The sequence below is a fragment of the Larimichthys crocea genome, chromosome XI, assembly GCF_000972845.2.
Source record: "Larimichthys crocea isolate SSNF chromosome XI, L_crocea_2.0, whole genome shotgun sequence".
NCBI lineage: Eukaryota > Metazoa > Chordata > Actinopteri > Sciaenidae > Larimichthys > Larimichthys crocea.
In genome coordinates, this window is record NC_040021.1 from 13,128,204 (window position 1) to 13,145,775 (window position 17,572).

At 38.8% G+C, this 17,572-nt stretch overlaps 1 protein-coding gene across 4 annotated transcripts in view; it reads right to left on the reverse strand.

Moving 5' to 3' along the window:
* The window catches only part of LOC104925648 (serine protease 23), a 66,413-nt gene that overhangs the window by 5,203 nt on the left and 43,638 nt on the right, over window positions 1-17,572 (reverse strand). For 2 of the 4 annotated variants that reach the window (XM_027284581.1, XM_019261439.2), the window contains 2 exons: window positions 10,694-10,797; window positions 213-337 (listed from right to left, as the gene is read on the reverse strand). The gene's annotated coding sequence lies outside the window, so the exon portion shown is untranslated. Of the gene's footprint in view, window positions 1-212; window positions 338-7,881; window positions 8,062-10,693; window positions 10,798-17,572 lie in introns of those variants that run through there. The other 2 variants (XR_003463234.1, XR_003463235.1) reach the window with 2 other exon arrangements.

The following is a 17,572-nucleotide window of genomic DNA, read 5'->3' on the forward strand; positions in this document are numbered from 1 at the left end:
TAAGGTTAGTATTTAATAGTTTCTGATATTAAATTGAAGTAAAGAGTGGATGCATGTTAGAAAAGAAGTTAAGAACTCTAGAACCCAAGATGATCAAGACACAATAATGGAAATTAATTAATTAATTAATTAAAAATGCAGAGAAAACAGCTTTTGCAAAGAGGGAAGACGAAGTAATATAATTTTATTTTGAAAAGAAAAAACTTTCCTACCTGCAAACATTCAAAAAAAACACCCTCGGAAACTTCCAGCAAGTGTTCTCCTTCTCATTAATACAAAATCCTCTCTGACCAAACGGCTTCCAGCAGACTGGGTCCCATCACTATCATTTCCTGAGCTGGAAAAAAACAAAACAAAAAAAATGGAGCTTGAAGGAGAAGCCGTGAGCTGAGATCCTCATAGGAATCTGCATCCCACTCTGATGCAGAAAAAAAATGACGAGCAAACAGGCAGACGTGGGGGAGTCCGGGGGAAGTGGTGATGGTGGTGATGAGGGGGGGTCATGCATGAATGAAGGTTTTGATCATGTGATGACATTACATTTCAGGTGAGGAGGAGAAAATCTGCGGCTATTCCGCAAATATATTTATTGCGTCGGGAAGACGCACAGAACAGCGACGCTTTCAAGAGAAAGAAATGTAGATTTACGCACAGATCTACCGACAAAATGTTGCCTTTGAGCGCGTGTTTATCCGGGGCTTTTGCGGTCAAAAATGTAAGTTTTGATTTATGTCAGGTGACGTTTGAAGTGTGTCCAGAAATACACACACACACACACACACACACACGCACACACACACACACACACAAGGCTACACCTCTCAGATCTGGGGAACCTCTGTTTTAACCCTGTTGGTTTGTTTTGACAAGTGTCTCAATTTGGTGCAACAAGAGTTCATTCAGTGCAGGAACTCCTCCTTTCTCCTTGATTAGATGTTTTAACAACACGCATGCACATGCACGCACACACACATTTGTATTACTGATTACTGACACAGAGTGTGTACTAAAATGACAGGATTTAAATAAATCATTGTCAACTTTCTGTTGCAAACAAAATATTCGAGTATGTAATATTAAAGGGTCAGTGTGGAGGATTTAATAGTGGCCTCATCGTATACGGTATACCTGTGACATCTATAGATATAAAGGGGCTTCTAACATAGCAATAACAATTTTTTATCTTCAGCTGATTATATACTAATAAATAGATAGTTATCAGATAGTATTATGTAAGTAGAGCTCCGTAAAGCTTACACACTGGACCTTTAAAGTTCATTCTTGGTTTTAGAAACAGCTTTCTGGATCTTTGCAGCAGATGCACTTTGTCGCTTGGTGTTTTTTCTGAGGCACTTTAGTGGTGAATATGTGTGAAAAATCACGTTAACTACTGTTTCCAAGGTCAAGAATGAACTATATGCAACAGGAAGTCCTGAAAGCGCTCACAAACAAACAGGAATTTGAATATCTACAATTCTGTAAGATAAGTTACAGAGTTTAGAGTTACACAGTGCTGTTCCTGTGGACCAGTTTGTGTAGACTTTTCCTGTCTCTCTCAGCAGACGACTACATTGAATAATTCAGATGCCACCACAGTGTCATAGAAAGTTTTTCCCGCACACTCCAAAGCAGACTCTTCTTGTACAGGACCAGTTTATTGTTGAGAAGAACACCAGGTATCTGTATGCTCTCACCATCTTGATATACAAACGAGTGGTCATAATCTGTCAAAATGTTACAGCTACTAAATAGTTCCCTCTTTCTTCTTTTTATGTCAAAATATAGATGTTTTTATTGTATTTATTAATATACCTTTATACTATTAAGCCTACTTCAACAATTAGCTGATAAATTGGGATTATTGTGTGAAAAAGACTTACTTTGAGATCTTGATTGACAAATACTGTCATCCTATTTGAGCAGCATATCTAGGTATGGAAACTGAGATTTTACCTACTTCCTTTTTACTTCCCTGAAGCTGTCATGAGAAGCAGGATACATAATAAGATAATGACGCATGAAGAAATGTGGATTTACATTTATTTGAATAAAAAATACCTGTTGCTATGTTATTTCTTCCTCTTTGAACATGTCAAAGGGGAACATGTTGTTCCTCAGTTACCATTATCACCTGCTCAGTGCTCAACATTCAGCTTCTCTGGCAGCAGCATGGAAGAACTCAACTCTACTTCTAATATCTCCTCTCCTGGACAACCACATCCTGTATCCTGGGACTCCAAACTAACCACTTCGGTGGTGTTGTCCCTCTGCTTCGCGCTGAGAGTTCCTAGAAACATCGCTGTGATCATAATCAAACCAAACTGGCAGCACCTGTCAAACCTGAGCCAGATTTTGATGCTGAATTTGGCCATGTCAGACCTGCTCTGCCTGTCCACCCTGCCCCTGTGGAGTTACACCATTCTGTACACCTGGACCCTTGGCCTGGTGGCCTGTAAGCTTGTGACGTGTCTTGTGTACTGCAGCGTTTATGTTAGCCTGCTGACTGTGACAGTGTCCAACGCTACATACAGGTGGTGTACCTGCAGGGGTGTTCATATCAGACGGAAAAGAGGAGGCTGTTGGTTCTGTGGCTGGTTGCAATGATCCTGTCCATCCCTGTTTTAGTGACTCAACAGGTGTTGACAGATCAATACTGGACGCAATGTCAACCTTATTTCTCTTCCCTAGCCCAGCAGGTAGTTATGCTTGTGACAGAGTCCCTGATGGGATTTATATCCTTTTCTGTTGTGGCGTCTGCGTACATCCAGCTCCACAGAAAAGTGCACCAGGCAGCTTTTTTCAACAACCCACGGATGACCTGGCTGGTAACAAGCATCATCGTGACTTTTTTTGTCCTGCGGATGCCGTATCCTATCGTAGATATGCTTGGCGTTGCAGCTGTTACAGTAAAAAATGAGGACCTGTTGAAGTTTTATGTGGACAGCTGGAATATCACTGGAGCACTGATATTTGTGAATAGCTGCCTGAATCCACTCCTTTATGAATTTGCTTCGAGGAACAAGTGCACTCTGTGCCAAAAAAAGCATGTTGTGAATGCAGAAGCTCGCCTTTCCTAATCATCTGATGTAGTATGATCGATGAAAAGCCACCAATTATCAGCAGAGAGTGAAGAACCACCAAGATGATTAGAAGTTATTTCTTAGGAAAAACATCTCTCCTGCGGATACAGTGTGAGGTTGTGGTTGTCTCATTTGTCAGAGAGAGCTGTGGAGGATTTGTGGTTTAATTATGAATTTAGAGGTTAAGCAACATCAGATACATGCTGATTATAATTGGTCCTCACCCAGAGCTGTAAAAAAAAATAAATAAAAAAAATCTTTGAATGAATCGTTAAAATCAAAAAATGATTGTATTGAATTTACAGAGACTGATTTCTTGTTTCCTGTTCGCACATTTCAGTTCTGATGAACTATACTATAACTATATAACATACTGTACGTGTGTATGTGTGCAACAATGAATGTTTTACACTCATACATGCATATATAAACATTTTAGCTTTCATGGGAGAGATCCAGCAAGACTGAATAAATGTTTGTGTTGGAGTGCATCCAGTGAGAGGAAAGACAATTTTTTTCTTCATTGTTTAGCACTAAACAGACATATAAATGAAATGTATAAATGAATTGTATAAAAAACATGAACAGAAAGTCAACTTAACTTCCAGTTTCTTCCTCCATTGTATGGACTGCACGGCATGTCGTAGTACAGGTACAGCAATATGGCTAAGACAAACCATACGCGAATCAGCAGAAACAGTTTATTTTCTCAGAATTTTGAAAGGAAAAAAAAAAAGAAAATCAGCTCAAGCGAGTAATGAGAGCATCAATAGAAATGTAATGGAGTAAAAAGTACAATACTTTACTTACGTAAAGTACAGATACTCAAAAACTGTACTTAAGTACAGTACTCAAGTAAATTTACTTTGTATTAAATTAAGCATTTCTTATAACTATTTGTGGTACATTTAGGTAAAAGTAGTAGCAATAATGCACTGTAAAAACAGTCAAACTAAACTAACCATAGTAAAGAGTTTAGTCAGCTCCATCCTTTGCTAGTTTGATAGTGCCTGACTAATCAAAAAAATGGGCAAAGATGTGGGGCGTTGGTGGAGCTGAGGCGGGCTGAATGAAGCCTGGTTACTTGTGACTGCAACCTCAGTCAATCAACTTTAAGCCTCACTATAATTACATCATAACAGTTGAGTTGTATACAAATTCACACCCTCATACAGTTGTTGTAAACGTTGTACGTTGACGTTGGTATCAGGCTGTAAACCTGTTTATTTCCGCCGTTCACACACACTCCAAGAAAGTCATGGGGAGGCTCTTCAGAAATATCTTAACCCCTCATCGTTTTTGAAATTCTGTAAATATTAGCTACCTATGTACATACTCCTCAAGTTAAGTTGGTAATTGTTTTCTTAAGGTACAGTCTGCCAGCACAGTTGCAGTGTGTTTGCAAAGATAACTTCTAGAGAACTTCTCTGTTATTGTTAAGGGTTTCACTCCGTTTTCGTTATGAGCCTCTGTGGCTTTACTTTGTAACTCTACAAATAATTCTGTAATAACAATAAAAACACTGTATTGTTTTTGCACTGATGTGTCCTCATGATAGATAGCTACATCCATCACTGCGTCTTCTTTTCTCATTTTCTTTACACTCTCTCCAGCCTTCACCTTTTGTACTTTCTTTAATTTCCGCCAGGACTTGAACTGACGCTTCGATATGTTTGGCGAACCAAGAGGTTCCGGGGGGTCTTCCCCTGTGTGTGTGTGTGTGTGTGTGTGTGTGTAGCTGATGCAGTACTTTTTCCTGGAGTAACTACGACTTCTGGTCATGCCCTGGAAGGCTGAGAAAGCGCCATAATTTATGTTCTCTCTTCAGGCTGTGTGGACAGCAGTCTGGGTCAACCCATCTTGTGCTGAACTCTGTCTAGACACTACAGTTAATAAAAAAGTCCGACTAAAGGGTAAGGGCTGCTGTGGGAGAGAACCTTGTATATGTGCTGTTTGTGACTCAGTATTTCCCCCAGCTGCTCCTTTGGACCCAGGATGGGTTTTCTCTGGCTAGTTCTCAACGAAGCAAGCATCCCTTTCCCATGCTAGATGACTTATCCTCTAAATTCAGCATATGTACTGCTGCCAAGATGCTTGCTTGCAATTTTCATGATGTGTAACACACGCTTTTGGTCATCAGAAGGGGGTTTCTTGACCTTTGTCAGGCAAAGGAAGAAAGCGCCTGAGACAAAGTCCTTTCTAAGTGTATATCCATGCATGAAAGGCTTGTATGGTGGCTTGTTTTTCTGTGTGTGAAAGCATGAACACAAATTTAAATCAACCTCTAGGCAAATTATGTTTTATTTGTCTCTGTTAACACATGCAGCCTGGTGAGAAGAAGCAGTGTTTCTTTATGCAAAGCATAAATGATGATATAAATATGATGCCTATAAATCACATCCAGTGCTTTGAGCAAATTGTAAGAAGATTTTAGTCACATAGTTTACACCATGATAAATTTCAACCCACTGCTTAAAATCCATCCAATCAGGGAGTATTTACAATAACATTAGGCTTGTATCTGTTTTTGCTCAACAGGCTGATGTTAAATTAATAGCTCTAGATTTTGGGAAAACACCCATATTTGCTGTCTTGCCAAAAGTTGGATGAGAAGATCGATATCACTCTTGTGTCAGTGAGGTCAATGTGAAGCTTTAGATAGAAAGTTAGCTTAACGAATGCTGTTTTAATTTATATACTTCCATTGTCACACATTGTACACTGTGTACCCTGTGTACTTCTAGTTGTGATGTGTTCATTTCAGCAGGGTAGTGTTGTCTCAATTCGAGTTTTACCGGAGTTGTCATCTCCGGTAAAACTCGCAATATTTTACATTTTCATTTCTTCTTTGCGAAATTGAAACCGGAATTGCAGGCAGATCATTAGCACCAACATTTGACTCCCAAAATATAAACCTTTAACATATATCCAACTTCAGTAGTTTCCTTGGCTGCTATTTTGCTGGTGGTTCCTCCCCTTCCGCTACATAGCCAAAATGGTGACCATTAAGGGCGAGAAGTGTCACATGCAACTTTATGAGAGTTATGAGCGCTATCCAGGTACTCTATTTTTGCCATAACTAACAGTGTGAACACTTATGTACTCAAAATAGCGAGTTTAAGCGTGGAAGTATGCAAACTGAAATGTAGCCAGGCTAGCCGTTTCCCTCCCTTTCCAGTCTTTATGCTAAGGAGACATCCTTGCAGAATAGTTTCATATTTACCATGCGTGCATGTGGTATTAATCATATCGTCTAACTCGGTAAGCGACTGAATAAAAGCATTTCTCAAAATGTCGAACAACTCTGGAGTTATGTGTCTTTGGAAAATAACTGGTTCTGATCTTTATTAAAGGCCTCAGTCGTCTTATCTTAGATAATTAAATAACTGAGAATGTGAGAAGCCAGTTGTGAGAAAGGACTTGACACTGTGACGTAATGTGTATTGTTAAAGTAAGTTGGGTCAGGTCTGTGGAGGACTAATGATAACAGATATTGCCCTGGGATGGTAGATGACTCATCGTTGCCTCTTCATTCCTCTCTTCTCACGCAGCTAGGATTTGCTGTCCTTTTCCCCTCTACTCATCCTTCACTTGCTAATCTATCCTGTCCCGTCCTGCCCTTTCTTTCACTCTACTTTCTTTCTATATTGGGTATTAAAAGATGTCAAGTGTGTCTTTCCTTTCTCTCTGACTTTCCGTACTCCTCCAGGTTTCTTCCAGCTGGCAGATTTCACAAAGAAGCCAGGTGCAGAGAGAAATATATGAGTGAGAAGAAAGCAGGGAAGAGATGAGAAGCTGGTTTATCTTGGCTCTCCACACCTCCCTGGGTCTTGTAATGGAGCTTTACTGGTTCCTGTCCAACCATAATTTTTAGTTTTAGTTGGATTCTGCAGCTAAGTGGAAAGTTTCCCCCTCATCACCAGCCTAATTAGAATATTCGGTCTCAGTGTGACCTGCTGAGTCAGGGTTGTGATATTTTTGATAACGTGGCTTTGGGATGCTCTGATATCTCCAGCTGCAAGTATAAATCAACAAAACTATGTATATACAGCGACTTGCTGTAAATCAGCCATGTTTATTCTACAGTCATAACACCTCTAAGTTTGTTTGGGGATAAGAAGTGTTTGAGATGAAACTATTTGAAAAAAGTCTTGGGATGTGTATGAGTGTTTGATTAATTCTTCGTGTGCATACATGTTGTTGGGTGAGTTTCATACAGACAGGAAATTCCAAACAATTAGCTTAAGAATCATAGAGACTGCCGTATTAGAGGTATAATATTGGTTGAAACAGAATTACATCATTATTACATATCTATGTTCTGTTATTATAACAAGATTTTTTTTTACTGTTTTGTCTTGTCTTATTTTCTTGATTAATTGATCGATTGTTTTGGTGACACCTTTGGAGTGTCTGTTTTGTCCAACCAATAGCCCCAACCTCAAAATGATCAATAATAAGAATAAAATAAATAAACAATTAACTAAAACTTAAAAACTTAAGACTTAACTTAAAAAGTAAAAATTACCATTTTGTGAAGCTGGAAAATGATTTAAACCATCCTCAAAATACATGATGGATAAATTAAGTCAAGTTAATTCATTTTAAATAAAACATATTTTAGAAGCTTTAGAAGCTTTGTATGTTTTGTATGCATAAATATTCATTTGTAAAGTAACTAGTAACTAAAACTGTCAAATAAACTCAAATAATTGTAATGTGCAGAGTGATAAAGTGCAATATTTCCATGTGAAATGTGGAGGAGTAGAAGTAGAAAGTGGCATGAAAGGAAAAGACTCACTCAAGCTTCTCAAATTTGTACTTAGTACTTCAGTAAATATACTTAGTTACATTCTTCCACAGGACATAATGTGCGCATGTGTTGAAGCACTCATCGGTGCAGCAGACGTGGCCTCATGCAGGTGCCAATGAATGTGACTGGAGGAATGGTGACAGGAAATAGATGCACGATGACGCCACACTGCAAACATGAATTTGGAAATAAATACAAAAACAAATTGGATCTACAAATTTAAAACAAAGAATGCACACGTAAATCCAGAGACGTCTATTGCAGCTGTGAATTCACATTTTCAAAGCATAGACTTCAGGCATGATAAATATCTGCTTTTGTTGGTTTTATGAAAGAGATGAAGCTAGGTGCTACCCAGTAACTCAAATACAGTCTTTGATGAGCAATCAAGTTGACTGAAGGTGTAACACTCAAGCATGAATTAACTGAGTAACCATGATTCATTTTATTTTTACAGGCTGACTGGCTGATATAAAGAAAGCCCAAAAAGTCCTGGAAGAAAAGTGAACATGCATTATCCTGAAATGATCCAGACAACTTGAACAGTGGAATGTAACAAAGCGAAAGTTTCCAGAAACTTTTATTTTCATGTGAATCAGATGTGAGGTTTCTGAAACATCGGTTCAGGGACATTCAGCTCGAGCTCAAAGATAACTTACAACAGGAAGTTGCTCACAGCTGCTTATAGATGCCTTCGTCTTTAAAGAGGGAGCTGAGCAAATCACTCACAGCTTTGAAATGACCTGAGAAACATGGATGTTATGCACAATTTGAGCTCACTGTGTTTTCTGGCCCACTGCACCCTCAGTGGAAGATTTATATTGCAAAGAAAAGGCTGTTGTGTGGACATAGGTGCATACTTTCTTTGCTAGTGTAGTATCCAGCTAACAGAACACACTTTAGTGCTGTGGACTGAACTATGGAAATGGAAATAGGCACTGTAAACTCTCTTAACAAACGGTTAAACAAGTTAGTGTACAAGTCTGAACAATGACTAATGCCACTAACAGATTTAAAAAAAATGTCTGGTAATCTAATTATATGGTAATTAAAAAGCAATATTCATGGGATTGGTTTCCAACAACAGAAAAGTTATGTGTTTTAATTATTTAAATGTTTTACTCATTGACCACTAGATACGCCAAGTATTCCATGAGTCGATGCCCGCTATTTCAACTGGTTATTTAGACGTCAAGATGATGAGTGATGTGCTGCATTTTAATTATACCAATCTTCAGAGGTGGTAGGGGGTTTTAATGTTGTATGTATGACAAATCCACAGGAAATTCAAATTATTTTCAATAACTATGGTTAGACAAAATCGGATTTACTGACAACACTAACATTAATTAAGTCATTCACTCAATTTTTTTGCTCCATTTTTGGTGTCCACCAACCTGAGTTTGTCAGAATGTCTGGCTTTTCATCTCCTAAATGTTCACTGGCTTCGCAGTCGCTAACTTTGTCTCCATTTTGGTGATGGATTTACTGCTGCTGTGAAATAAATTGGTAATAACCAACCAAAAAAATCAGTTATAAGATGTTAAAACAGGGAGAGGAAACACAGAGTTCAGACGACATTCTCTGTGAATTTGTCACTACATGAGACATCTTTTTCATAAAAGTAGTCATATGATCTTTGAATATAAAAATATTAATTAGTAGCTTCGAGAAGGACCAGATATATGCTAGATGGATATCCTGTTGAAAATCTATCTAGCTAATTAATTTTACTGCAATCGTGTCTAATTATTTAAAAGTTTGGTCACTCAAGGATGTAGCTTTGATTCAATCTTTTTTTTTTCTTCTCTAGGACGTCACTTCAGATAGATTTTTATCAGCAGTATGGGATCCACTAAAACTCACTGTTCATCAAAACATGATGTCATTTCATTCAGAAAACATCTGTGCATCACTTATTGTTCTCAAGGCTTTGTGCCACAATAAGTGAAGTTCTGATAAACAAGCTGACGTGTGTGCTGACTGTCATGTTATCACTCCAACAGGAGGAGGTTGTTCTATTATTCTAAATCAAAACAGATGTGTGAGTCTGTTTGTGGGACTTGGACGTCCATACAGCTGTTGGTATGTTTGCTGGTGTGTGTGCATTTCTATCTGTCTTTGTGTATATTTTCCTCTGCTCAAGCACAAGTGTGTGTGGTCCATAGTTTCTGTTTATAGTCTCTCTGCCATGATAAGGGTCACTTGTTTGTGCTGTTGTTGCATTTACTCCCCTCTATCACTCATTACAAAGTCTGTTTACCAGCTGGCCACATCTGAAGACTGGACATTGATGCGGGACAAGACAGGCCAGCGTTCACCCAGAAAAAGGCAGGTTTTAGGCCTCGCGTCAGCAAGAAAATGTCCATGAACGATCGACAAGCCACTGTATTCCTACCCGGGTTAGAGGAGGTTTACAGAGGCATGACACAAAAGAGTGTCTTCTAACTGACAAATTACAAGGTAAAACTCTTCAGCATTTCACAAGAAAGAAGCTGAATGTTATGTAGCAGATGGCTGACAACAGAAAACCCCAAAATGTTTATGTGTTTTAGATGATTAGACGGATTGCAAAGTTGTACTGAACAATATACAGTAACCACAGCTACACTCTCCATGTTTCCTGTCAAATTAAATATCAATAAAAGCAACAAAACTAAAAACAAACCCGATATCACGTTCAAGACGGTGGGGTTGGCATGTTTTCCCCGTGTCTGTGTGGATTCTCTTTAGGTACTCTGGCTTCCTCTCACAGTCCAAAGACATGCATTTAGCAGGATAATTTGTGACTCAAAATTACCTGTATGTGTGAATGGTTGCTTGCTTCTATGAGCGCTGTGATGACCTGGCGACTTGTCCGCCTCTCTCCTGAAGTTTGGGATCAGCTACAGCCCCCCCCAGACCCTGATGAGGATAAACAAGTACATAAAATGGATGGATGATCATATTCTGATCATATTCTTGTCATTGGCTGTACACTTCTCTCTATGAAGTAAACAAACAAGGAAACAGCAAGCATCCACTGTGCTGCATCTTCTTCCATTCTATCCAGCTCCAGGGGCAGGCTGAAAAATAACACATTTTCAGTCTTAATTCAGCATATAAAGATACTTTAGACGATCTGTGTGTTTCCAGCTTTGCAGCATCACTTTGGGAAGGCCCATTTCCTGCTTCAACAACACGCCAGTGCACAAAGCCAGGTCTATTCAGAAACCGTTTTTTCCCACTTCGGTGTAGAAAAACTTTACTGGAATGCTAAGAACCCTGATCTAAACCCCGTCCAACACCTTTGGGCCTTATCACCCAGCATCTGCGTCCGACCTCAGCAAGGCTTTTGAGGCTGAACTGGAGCTCAAATCTGGTGTAAAGCTGTCTCAGAAAACTGGAGGCTCATAAACTGCTCATAGTTTTGTGATGATTCATTAAATAATCATATGTGGGTATTATATTCAGGTGTCCACATACTTTTGGACATGTAGTGTATACCCATCTTGTGCGTGTTTGCTAAAAGGTGAAAAAGTTGACTGAGCCCTCATCACTGTAATAAATGTGGACTGCAGTCACGGGCAATTTACTCACTCTTTGCCCTGTTAAAATGGGAAGTTAATTGAATCCGTATTTGTCTGTATCTAAAAATCATCAGCTGGGGAGTCATAGTCTTGGTATAATTACAACATCTAACATCTTGGAAAATAAATTCAGTGCTTTATATTAATAGCACATGTGCTAAAGTTATGCCATGAGTTGAATTTTGAGAAGAAAAAAACAAAAAACGGTGCTTTCCTTTAGAAGCTAAGCTCGGATGAAAATTACTTTTGATTCTCTTTTTGGACACGAGCTACAGGTCAATATTGTTCTTGGAGGTCTACTGTGCAGAACAGAGACTTCTGAGGAACTACATTTTTGTCTCAGGGTGCGGTGCTAAATAACGAGTGTTATAGCACGATTATGAGGATTTAGTACATTGAAAAGTGACTCTACCCCATCTACTCAATGCAGAGTTTGCATAAGTGTAATTCAAGGGCAATTTTGCTGCACGGTAATTTCAGCTCAGACACGACGCCCTCTAGCTGGCAAAGCACTCAGATTGTGATTTAGCAGAAGATACACACGCACATTCATATTTACAGAGCACACTCCTTCTGTCTCAAATCCAACAAGAAAAATGTGATAAACACAGAGCTGACGGTGGATGACAAGTTCAGACAACTTCTGGGGAAATTTTGCAGATCAGATTGAATTTAAATGTTAAAACCAGTGCCACACGTTTCCATTAACAATGCCTGCTTTTAAACTAGGTTGGCACGTCTTGTGGTAACTATGAGTGTGTTTACACAGCATACAGCCTGTGCATGTTGAATCAATGGCTGGCAACTACAATCTGCATGGTCAAACTTTTTAAAAAAAATAATAAAAAAGAATGTGCATGCAGTCTACCTGGCATGAAATATGAAATATTTATGTAATCAGATTTAGTCTGTATTCACTTTCTTTTGGCAGTTATTTTGATCAGTGACATCCTTCCAGATTCTTTAAGTAGAGGGCTTCTTTGTTTTGGGAAATTTCATGTAGCGGGAGAGTTTGGCAGGATGAAGACTTCTGAATACATAATGACACATGGTTAAATCTCACCTCTCTACTGTATGTTTTTATCGTCTCTGTCTGGACCTATCTGTGTGGAAATGATAGTTAGGTTATAGATTTGTTGCCAAGTTGCACAAAACACAAACAAGTGAATTTACAGTTGCGATTTTTAAATTTCTCTGTCCCTGTATGACCTTTGTATTATATTTTCTTCCCTCATTGTCTCAATCAGTTTATTATTAATATTATTATTATTATTATTCATGTGTGTGAAACTCTTGTAGGCTGGAGGTACCAACATGATGCTGCAGATATTCGACACAGTTCTGTTGAACACTGACGGAAATCATCCAGGTCACGTACAGATGTAGACACCTAAAACTTCTCTAATTAATGTAGTTCCTTTCTTGAAAATGGATCCTTTTACATGCGTAGGCAAGTTGAGTTGCAGTGCCAGCAGCTCAAACAATGGGCAGACCACATGTTTAGATCCTTTTTAAATATTGAAGTCCTCGCTTGGATAGAAAATGAAACTTTACAACCTTTTTTTAAGTGAGTTTACAATCATTTTTAGCTACTTTCTTTACAATCTAAGTCATTTTATTTAGTTTAAAATACAACCAAAACAACACAAAAACTTCCATTAGCCAAAACTAAGAAATCTAAAAATATCTTTTTGCATAAACATTTACTGTAACCAGAGGCATGGGGGGCTGGATTTGATCCCAGCTGGGAATGGGTAAGAGCGGGAACACCCTGGACAATTTACCAGTTCATCACAGGACTGATGCATAGAGACAAACAACCATTCACACTCTCAGGGAGTCACCAGTTAACCTGCATGTCTTTGGACTGTGGGAAGAAGGCGTAGGAGTACCCGGAGAGAACCCACTCAGACACAGGGGAGAACATGCGAACTCCAGTTGGTGTTCGGACCAGGAACCTTCTTAAATTTCAAACGTATTCTTTTTACATGCGTGCAACCCATTACCCATTTCTATCTTGTATTCATTTTACGTCATGTGCTTTGTTTCGTGATCTTGTGTATCTGTTTAACTTCTGCACAAACAATTGCCCCACAGGGGTAAATGACACAAAGTGACTGGAAAATAACTGCATGGACTGATATAAAGGAAAAAGCTTGGTCTTGATTGAAAAAAGAAAAGTATGAAAGAACAAAACACCATATTCTTTACACTGACACAGATATTTGAACTGGAGCTGGCAGAGGTGCTTTAGGAAGAATAATAATGAAATGAAATAACATGCAGCTGTTGATCTTAATCTGGCTGTTCACATACGACTGTTTTGCACATTCCAGTGATCGGGTTTCACAAAGCCGCTATCAGCCAACTGGCAGGAAATGTGATTGACTTCATTTTTAAATGTTGATGTGCAACATATCAATATGTCCATTGCTTTAACTGCTGTAGCTAGATAAAGGTGTGATAATTATGTGAAATAACATCTATCATCTATCAGTGTGTTATATCTAAATCAGCTGTTGGAACAAAAAGTTATTGGCCCAACTCAGCATGTACGGGCTACATGACAAAGTCATTTATTATTTTTAATGAAAGATATTCCCTCTGCTATAATGCTTGCCATTACTTACCCACCACACACATTCAAAGACAGTAATACACACAGACACACTTTTCTCTGGCCACAATCAACTTTAAGTGTCTTTTCCTGTCCGTTCCAAACAGGAAAGGCTCTGATTATAAATACACAGCAATTATTTATGAGGCAACAGCAAAAAATCCAGTCCAATAAATACTTTTCATGAAACATGGTCCAGGAACAATACAAATAGCTGAGGAGTTGAAATGATCACTGAAAACTGTTGATCTGTTCGGTTGGCCAAGCTAAATTTTGGTACAGATTTAAACGTGAAAATGTAAAAAAAACTAACAAAAACTCAAACATTAAAAGAAAACTGCAGAAGTGGTGACTTGCTGTGAGTTGGGTTCGTCCGTAGGAAAACATGGCGGCCTGCCGACTCACAAACTTTCTTGTATTACACACTAAAATATGTTTCTGAAAACATTTAAGGTGAGAAATGGGCAACCCAATAAGAAAAACCTTTCATATTTGATCAGCACTGCTAAGTCTTAAAGTTTAATCGGACTTTTGTGCATTGCACTAGACGGACACACTGAGAATCCCAAAATCACACCCTATTAAGAGCATAATTTACTAAATTAACATCACGTTGTGTGAAAGATGAGTTGAAACTAATGACTGAGACCATAAACTTATTGGAAACCATTTACTGAGGTAAAGAACCACATGAGACGTTGGGATTCATTTTTCTGTCACCGTCATACAGACACACTTCTTCTTCTGGTTTCTAATCAATTAATTATAAAAAAAGAAAATACTACGTTCTCATTGGCTTCGCTTCTCAGATCTCAGATTTCCAGTGTTTTGTGGAAAAAGCAGGATTTTCATACATGTTAATGTTATGAACACAACAATCAGAATGAAGGAGGTTCTGTGCTATTAACTTGTGCAGCAGCAGAAATGCACGAACCTTTGCTAACATTACATTTTTATAATGCTGATATTAACCCGTGCTGCAAATTGGTGGTGATTGATCATTACTACTGTATCTTACATCTATATGTAACAAATAAAATCTAATATTCCTTTTTTCAAAGTAAATAACATGTTTTTTTTTCTTGTGTTGTACAAAAAAAGACCAAGGACATATAGTATTTAATATTTGGCTTCTCGGATGGGAAACACAGTCACACTTTGAGAAACTTGTGTGTGATGCAGTCTGTTAAACCTGCATTAAATTCAATTAAAGGTTAGATGTTCCTTCAACAACATTACTTACTCAATAAATACATTTACCATTAAATAAAAGATGTAAACAAAGGGCAGACAGGAGCTAAAAAAAAACAACTTTCTCAGCATGAGGAGAAAAAGGTGGAGACAGCTGAAAATGTCAAGAGGAAGAATGGGCCAGTGTGAGAAACTCATGTGAGGCAGAGAAAGCTGTGATATGTGACATCAGGCTTGGATGGACCCAGCTGGCTGGATGCTGCATGTGAGGTGGTGACGTGGTCCTCTGGGACTTGAGTTAGCAATTTTATTTCAGGCTCTCCATTATCTATCCACCTCTGTTCCTAATGTTTTGTTTATGCTTCCCAACCCCCTCCATCCTTCCCCACCCTTGCCTGACATCCAATTTATCACCACTGCATGCAGTCTTTGCTTTATTTAACTCCCTATTTCACTCTTCTGTGTCTTCATCCAAGACCTCAATTATACACCAGAGACACTTTTACTCTTTTAATCTTTCGTTCACTGTACTGTTCCCACCCATCACCCACCACTGTTCTGCTTGGTGGGAGGGAAAGAAGAACACCTCACCCTAAATCACTGTTCACCAAGGTTGTACTCTCGCAGACGTCGAGACAGACAAACAGAGGAGTGAAGCTCCACCCTAAACCTTTCATGATAGAGCAAAGTGCCAAATCACTGACGGCGCAGCACGAAATTACTGCCACATCACCTGCAGCTGCAGCACACGCAGGGCTTTACCAAACCAAGTAAGAGTGGATTTCCTTCAAGATCTTACCACTAAGATCCTCTTTGTCTCTCTGGAGCCCTACACATCTCCATAAAACCCAGCCTTAACCTAATCTGAGCTGTAAAATGCAGATTGATTACCGCCACTGGGAGGGTGTGACTGCACATGTTGCGCTTTTATTTTCTGAACCGTTTCAACATACTGTATGACTGAAGCTGTGGAATATGTTTTCCTAACAGGTTGCAGATGAGGAAGCACAGTGGAAATGTCATATTTCACCCTGTTTACATGTGCAGATGCAGACGATATGGACTGTATTGTGTCAATAATCGGTAATCGCTCATGTGCACTTTCTTTGGCCAATGCCTCAAGTGCATTTTCAAATTTTTGCATTGTTTTGCGGCCATAAATCATTCTGCGGAGTCAAAACAAAGCATTGGCCTCTGATGCGCATGCAACCAGTCATGTGAGTCATCCCGTCCCACAGACAGGGAACAGACAAAGTTGTGTGCTGTTGCTGTGGCTACATAATAATGCTGACACAGGTCTCAACAAAAAGACTGCAGAAAAGAATAAAAATAAAAAGTCCTTAGAGTTTGTGCGGTTAGATCAATCAATGACTCAGAGACTTTCCCACAGCAGATACATGCGATATCTCTGAATGTCAGAGCTGTATGTCACCCTAAATAAATCTTCAGTGATACATGTGTGAAGAGAGAAGCAGACAGAGGTGATTTGAATGATTGATAACTAAATTGGATTATGTTTAATACTTGCATGTGTTTCATTACTGCATTTTACTCATTCAACTTTTAATACCCGATCATAATACACTGCATTAAAGAATAAAATGACCTAATTTGGCTCTTGCATGACACTATTTACCCAAGACAGCTGTACAAATACATGTGCTAACATTTCAGTGCAGTCTGAAGTGTGGGAAAGCGAGAAATGAGAAAGAGGAAAGATGGAGAGTGTGCTTTTAATTAACTACTGTTTCAGCAGAATGAGAAGAGTACCACCTAGTGAGACATCAGAGGAAGCTTTAAGCATATCTCCAGTCAATTGGGTGCCACTTGGTTTGTTTGCTGAAATCCAGCAGATGGCACTGTAGCACCTTTATGCTGTGTGTGAGTGTGAGTTTTGTGGAGAGTATTCAGGGGTTTTCCAGTTTCTCCTTGAAACTGGAAGTATGATGTATGAAAAGGGAGATGAGAGTAAGTTTGCATGTCATCTGATTTCTGAGAATTCTCAGTGAGGCAGAAAACATGCTACATGCATACATACTGTATTAATCTTTTAGTTTCCACTGGCTGCGTGTACTGTATGTGTGGCCATTAACTTGCTTAACCTCCTGTGTCTCCTATCATCTGTGCACTGTTTACAATTCTTCTGACAAACTACTTGGCACCTGGTCTGCTGCATGGTAAATTTGATTTATAGCCCTGAATATTCCGTGTTCCTGCTGTAACCAGGAGGGTTGGACCGATGTTACTTGTTCGATATTAAAGCATAGAAACTGTCATTTTTGCAGACTGGATATATAAATAA